We start from the raw sequence: 7,091 nt of genomic DNA, 5'->3' as shown, positions 1-7,091 counted from the left end.
CATAGAACTCGGGTGACTGGAGTTAGTGTTCTAAGCTCCTTATATTCTTCCCGACGAAAGGGAAGATAGATTTCAAATACACGTAAACTTGGATGAGTTAATAATGCAACTGTCATTACAGGGTAAACATGAAAAGAATGGAAGTGCAGTGTATGATGTTTATCCTAATTATGAGCGGGCAAAAACTAGAATGAGAAAACCCAATCAATCCTAAAGTAAGCAAGGATGGAGAGAAAAATAAATGTAAAATAGATGGGACAGATAGATGACATATATAGTATAATTCAATAAATGCAACTGAACTAAATGTTGTAGTTAAAATACTGAGATTCTCACACTGGATAAAATCCAACTGTGTGCAATTTGCAAGAGACACCCACAGGAGACACTTCCGGGACACAGGGCTGCTGAAAGAGGGACGGCAAACGGATGGGGAAAGAGCGTGCAAAGACGGACCAACAGAAGGCTAATGCAGTTCTTTAATGTCAGAAAAAAACCGTCATAGAAATAAAGAAGGTCCCTTCATAATGAAAACAGTCCAATTCACAAGAAAGATAGAACGATTTCAAATTTGCATGCAAATAGTCTTAAAATATAAGAAACACGAAGAGAACAACACAGAAAAATAGACCAATCCACAGTTATAGTGGGAGATTTTAAAACACATTCCTCTGTAATTGGTAGAATAAGCAGATACATATTCAATAAGGATATGATTAAGAAACTTGTCTAATGGACTTTTCTAGAACACCCTGGCTTCAGCTGCAGAATACTCTCCTTCGCAAGATGTGTGGAATATTTACGAAACGAGTGAATCTCAAGAAATTTCAAGCCTGAAATCAGATAGTGTATATATATATATATATATATATATATATATATATATATATATGTATATATATATTTTTTTTTTACCACAACACAAATAAGCCAGAGCTAATTTCAAAAGCCCCATATGTTTGGGGATTAAGAAATACATCTCTAAATAACGGATGGATTAAAAAAGAAATCATAATGGAAATTATAAAATATTTGTAGCTGACTGGGAGTGAAAGTATTACATATTAAAATAATGTGGGGTACGCCGAAACCGGTTTGGCTCAGTGGATAGAGCGTCGGTCTGCGGACTCAGGGGTCCCAGGTTCGATTCCGGTCAAGGGCATGTGCCTTGGTTGCGGGCGCATCCCCAGTAGGGGGTGTGCAAGAGGCAGCTGATCGATGTTTCTCTCTCATCGATGTTTCTAGCTCTCTATCCCTATCTCTTCCTCTCTGTAAAAAATCAATAAAATATATTAAAAAAAAAAAATAATGTGGGGTACAACTAAAGCAAGACTTAAAGGGAAGTTTCTGGCTTGCAATGCTTGTATTAGAAAAAAAGAAAAGGCTGAAAGCAATAAGTAAGCACCCATCTCAAGAAGCTAGAAAACAAAAGTCAGAGTAAAGGTAAGTGCAGAAAAGAATGAAATGTGACCAACAAAACCAAAAAATATTTCCAGGAAAAGACTAATAGTTTTGATAACCCTCTGATGAGACTGATCAAGAGAAAAGGAAAGGCACCACTAACCAATATCAAGAATGAAAAGCTAGAGAGGCTGCCAACATCGCAAATATATATATATATAAATGATATTATGAAAAACTGTTACAATAGCTTAAATTTTTTAATGAAATGGGCAAATCCCTAAAAAAGTATAACTTACCAAAACGGAAAAGAAGACCTGAATGCATATCGTTCCTGGTCATGGTACCCACGCAGAGCCCAAGAGGCCCCTGGCTATGCCTGGCATTAACTCTTCGATCTCCTCAGTGGAAGGTCTGGGGGTGAAGGGTGGGGAGGCGTGGCTCTGTACCAACTGGTATGAAACTATGGGGGTACTTTAGCAACCTGAAGTTCTGTGGCGTGAGCTGAGTATCAAGCCTTCCCATAACCATTAAAGGAATCGAACCATCAATTTCCACAAAGAAAACTCAGGTCCAGAGGGCTTCACCTGTAAGTTATTTAAAGAAAAAATAATTCCAGTCTTACCCCAACTTTTCTACATAATAGAAAAAGGAAGAATGCTTCCCAATTCTCTCTAGGACAAGTACAGTACCAAAACAATTATAGGCCAATATCACTCATAAACATAGATATAAAACTCCTAAACAAAACATTAGCAAACCAAATCTGGCAGTCTAGAAAAAATGGTAACACAGCGTGGCAACATCGGGTCTCGTCCAGAAATGCAAGGTTGACTTAACATTTGAAAATCAGTCAACTCACCACATTGCAAGTTAAAGGAGGAAGATATATGGTCACCTCAAAAGATGCAGGAAAAGTTCAACATCTGTTTGTGTTTTAAAGCTTGTAGCAAACTAGGACTACAAGGGATGTCTTCATCCAGTAAAGGTGCTTACAAGAAACCTACAGCGACACTCCTAATGAACGGTAAGAGCATTCCCCTTCGGCTCGGTCCAAGGCAAGGATGGCTACAAACTCCATTCCCATTAAACATTGCACCGGGTATCCCAGACCTGTGTTGCCCAATACGGTAGCCACTAGCCACCTGTGACTACTGAGAACTTGAAATGTGACTAGTCCGAAATGAGATGTAAGAGCAAAATTAAATACACATTGGACTTTAAAGACTTAAGTCTGAAAAAAAAACTACTAAAAAATCTCATTGATAATTTTATATTGATTACATATTGAAACAGTATTATTTTTGATACATAGGGTTACATGAAATATGTCATAAAAATTAATTTCACCTGCCTATTTAATTTTTTAATGTAGCTATTAGAAATTTTCAAATTATACATGTGGCCTGCATATATGGACAGAGCTGTCTTAGACAGTAAGATAACAAAATAAAACAAAGGTGGAAAGATTAGAAATAAGCAAAACTGTCATTATTTTCAGATTTATATAGAAAATCCAAAAAAAATCTTCAGGTTATTAACTAGTCAATTTAAAATATCAATATACAAACATGGGTTGTTTTGTATTTCCCTATGCCAGCAATAAACAAAAAGAAATAACTTATAATGAAGAAAAGATATCACTTATAATGTAATAAAATATGTAAAGTACTTAGGAGTAAGTCTAATGAAAATGTACAAGGTCTTTATGAAATAAAACCATAAAATTTTATTATAAGGCATTAAAGAAGATCTAAAGGTGGAGGGTTCAGCCACATTTATGGATTGAAAGACTCAGTATGGGAACCATGCCGGTTTTCTCTAAATTGGTCTATAGAGTTAAGACTATCCTAATGCAACTCACCAGGTATTTTGGGGGAACCGGATAAACTGAGTGCAAACTTTATGTGGAAGTGCGTGGGCTGAGACTAGCCAAGGAATTCCTGGAGGAGGAGGAGGGAGAGATGGTGGTGATGGCATCGTCTCTATCAGATACCAAGACTTGATAAGCAGCAGCAAATAAGGCAGTGCACTATTGACACAAGAATAGGCAAATAGGACAATGAAACAGAAGTGAAAGCCCTTAAAAGAGAGAAACAGACAGACAGAGACAGAGAGCGACAAACTGCTGGTCAGTGGGTATGAGCTTTTCAATAAATGGTGCTGGAGTTACTAGTTAGATATATTGGGGCGGGGGTTGAAATTTGACCTCCTACATCCCCCAAATTAACTCCATATTACTTCAAAGCTTCAATGTGGAAGGCAAAACTGAAACTTTTAGATGACATTTTAAAATATATTTATTACCATGAGCTAGGGAATCATTTCTTTTTTAAAAAAATATATATTTGTATTGATTTCAGAGAGGAAGAGAGAGGGAGAGAGAGATAGAAGCATCATGATGAGAGAGAATCACTGATCGGCTGCCTCCTGACTGCCCCACACTGGGGAGCCTGCAACCCAGGCATGTGCCCTTGACCTGAGCCATGCTGGCCAGGCTAGGGAATCATTCTGACACAAGAAGCAAAGAGCATGGAAACACTGATAACTGTGAGTACATTAAAATTATAAGCTTCTTTTATCGAAGGACTACAAAGGGGTAAAAGATAAAGAAGACATTGTAAACATGCAGAAATTGACCAAGGAGACCATGGACAGCATCCCTGGAGTCAATAAGAAGGACAGACAACCTATTGGAACAAAAAGGCAGGAGTGCAGGCCGGCCAGTGTGGCTCAGTGGTTGAGCATCAACCTATGAACCAGGAGGTCACGGTTTGATTCCCAGTCAGGGCACAGGCCCAGGTTGTGGGTTTGGTCCCCAGCAACCAATCTGTATTTCTCTCTCTCTCTCTCTCTCTTTCCTCCCCCCGTTTCCACTCTCTCTAAAATCAATAAAAAATATATCCTCTGAAGAAGATTTTTTTTAAAAGTTAGGGTCTAGCAGGGGTCCTCAAACTTTTTAAACAGGGGGCCAGTTCACTGTCCCTCAGACCGTTGGAGGCCCGACTATAGTTTAAAAAAAAACTATGAACAAATTCCTATGCACACTGCACATATCTTATTTTGAAGTGAAAAAACAAAACGGCAAAAACACCCGCATGTGGCCCGCGGGCCGTAGTTTGAGGACGCCTGAGCTAGACTATACAGAGCATGTTCAGCTGTGTTAAGGGTTTTTGTCTTTATCCTAAAAATACCCGAGAGTTGAGGGAGAACTGAACTGTAGCTGAAAGAGAAATACCAGTACTAAGAGTAATGGGGGGGGGGGGCGGGGGAACTGACTCAAAAAATATATATATATAATTCAGGATATAAAAGATAACTTTGCAGTAAAAGTGCCTCAGAGCTATTTTAGGAGACATCACGTGCAGAAAATAAGGACGAGATGCTATGAGCAAGGAACAAGCAGAAAGTACAAGTTCTTGAACATTAAAAACATTGTTGAATTTTTAAAAATTAATAGACGAGTTAGTGGACCCTAGAGTATAGAACACAAAGATGGAGAATATGAAAGCAAAGACAAAAACTCTGTAAGACTGATCCCGGCCCAGCATCTGCTATCAGGAGTTTCAGAAAGAGAAGGTGGGAGAACAAAGGGGAGGAGATGGTGGGAAGAATGTCCCAGAACTGAACAGGGACGCGGACACCAAACTGGAAAGCTTATCCAGTGATGGGCAGGATGGACTTTTTGTAAGACCAACACCTAGACACACCAAGAAATGTCTGACTATCAGGAACAAAAAGAACACGAATTTAAAAGCTTTCTGTTAAAGAAAATCACAAAGAGAGGAACAGGAATTAGTCTGGAATCACCAATAACAGAGAGGGCAGAGGCAGCAGAGGAAGTCCTTCCAATGCTAAGGGAAATTACGTGGAATCTAAAATTAACCTTGTGGGCCAGTTAAAAATGCTCTCTGTGACCGGAAATACAACGTAGTGCCTTCAACAAATGGGAGGCTGCTTTCCTCATCTAACAAGACATTCGTAAGGAGCATTGCAATATTATTAACTATACTAGAGGCCCGGTGCACGAATTTGTGCACACGTGGGGTCCCTCTGGGTGACCTGCAGGGATCGGGCTGAAACCCGCAGCCCAACGCCTCCTGCAGCTCCTACCTGCTGCTCCCGCTCATCCTGCCCCCACTGTGCCTGCTGTGGGCTCCCACCCAGTCAGTCCGGCGCTTGCCAGCCATGAGCCCTGCCCCTGGCACCCTCCCAAGGGGAGTGGCCTGCAGGATTGGGCTGAAATCAGCTCTCCGACATCCCCCGAGGGGTCCCAGATTGTGAGAGGGTACAGGTCAGGCTGAAGGACCCCACCAGTGCACTATCAGGCCGGGAGGGCTCCAGGGAGTGTCCGGCCCATCTCGCTCAGTCCCGATGGGCCAGACCTCAGCAGCAAGCTAACCTACTGGTCAGAGCATCTGCCTCTGGTGGTCAGTGCACATCATAGTGAGCGGTTGAGCAGCCTTAGCATATCATTAGCATATTATGCTTTGATTGGTTGTTCGGTTGTTCTGCCGTTCAGTCTATTTGCATATTACCCTTTTATTATATAGGATTCCCTGTGCTGTACATGAGATCCCTATGAGGCAGTTGCGATAGCTTTGTACTGTGACGAAGGCCACTAGAATTGTAGTGATCACTTCGTAAGTTATATAAATGTTGAATCACAATTTGTACACCTGAAACTAATAAATATCGTATGTCCACGTTAATAGTAATAAAGAAACTGTCAGACTGTTTTCTACAATGGCCAGACTCTTTTACCTCCCCATCAACACTGTTTGAGAGTTCCAGGTGATCCGTAGCCTTGCCAACACTTGATACCATCCGCCTTTTTTATTTTAACTATTTATAGCACGCGTACTGATATAATGTAGAGAATTTGCATTTCTCCAGTGACTAGTGATGGTGAGCATCTTTTCATGTGCTTATTTGCCATTCATATATCCTCTTTGACAAACTGTGTTTTCGAATCTTGTGTCCATTTTAAAAATCAGGTTGTATGTCTTCTAATTCTCGGGTTATAAGAATGCTTTATATATTCCAAGTCCTTTATCACATATATGTTTTGCAAATATTTTCTCCCATACTGTGGCTTGTATTTTATTTTCTTTCTTTTTTTTAAAAAAAAAGGACTTCTTTTTTTAAATATATTTTTATTGATTTCAGAGAGGAATGGAGAGAAGAGAGAGATAGAAACATCAATGAGGAGAAAGAATAATTGATTAGCTGCCTCCTGCACACCCCCTACTGGGGATTGAGCCTGCAACCCAGGCATGGGCCCTTGACTGGAATCGAACCCGGGACCCTTCAGTCTGCAGGCTGATGCTCTATCCACTAAGCCAAACCTATAGAGCTTACTTTCTTAATAGTATCTTTCAAAAGACAAATGCTCTTACATTTAGGTGGGGCATGTACCTTGGTTGCGGGCACATCCCCAGTGGGGAGTGTGCAGGAGGCAGCTGATCAATGTTTCTCTCTCATCGATGTTTCTGACTCTCTATCCCTCTCCCTTCCTCTCTGTGAAAAATAAATAAAATATATTAAAAGAAAAGACTGGTTGAATTTTTATTGGGATTATGTTGAATCTGTAGCTCAATTTGGAAACAACTTATGCCTTAACAATATTGAATTTTCCAATCTGTGAAAATGTCCTAACTCTCCATTTAGGAACATTTGACATTTAGTCC

This window comes from Cnephaeus nilssonii (genome assembly GCF_951640355.1).
Source record: "Cnephaeus nilssonii genome assembly, chromosome: 6".
Taxonomy (NCBI): Eukaryota; Metazoa; Chordata; class Mammalia; order Chiroptera; family Vespertilionidae; genus Cnephaeus; species Cnephaeus nilssonii.
Note: the sequence above shows the minus strand (reverse complement) of the source record.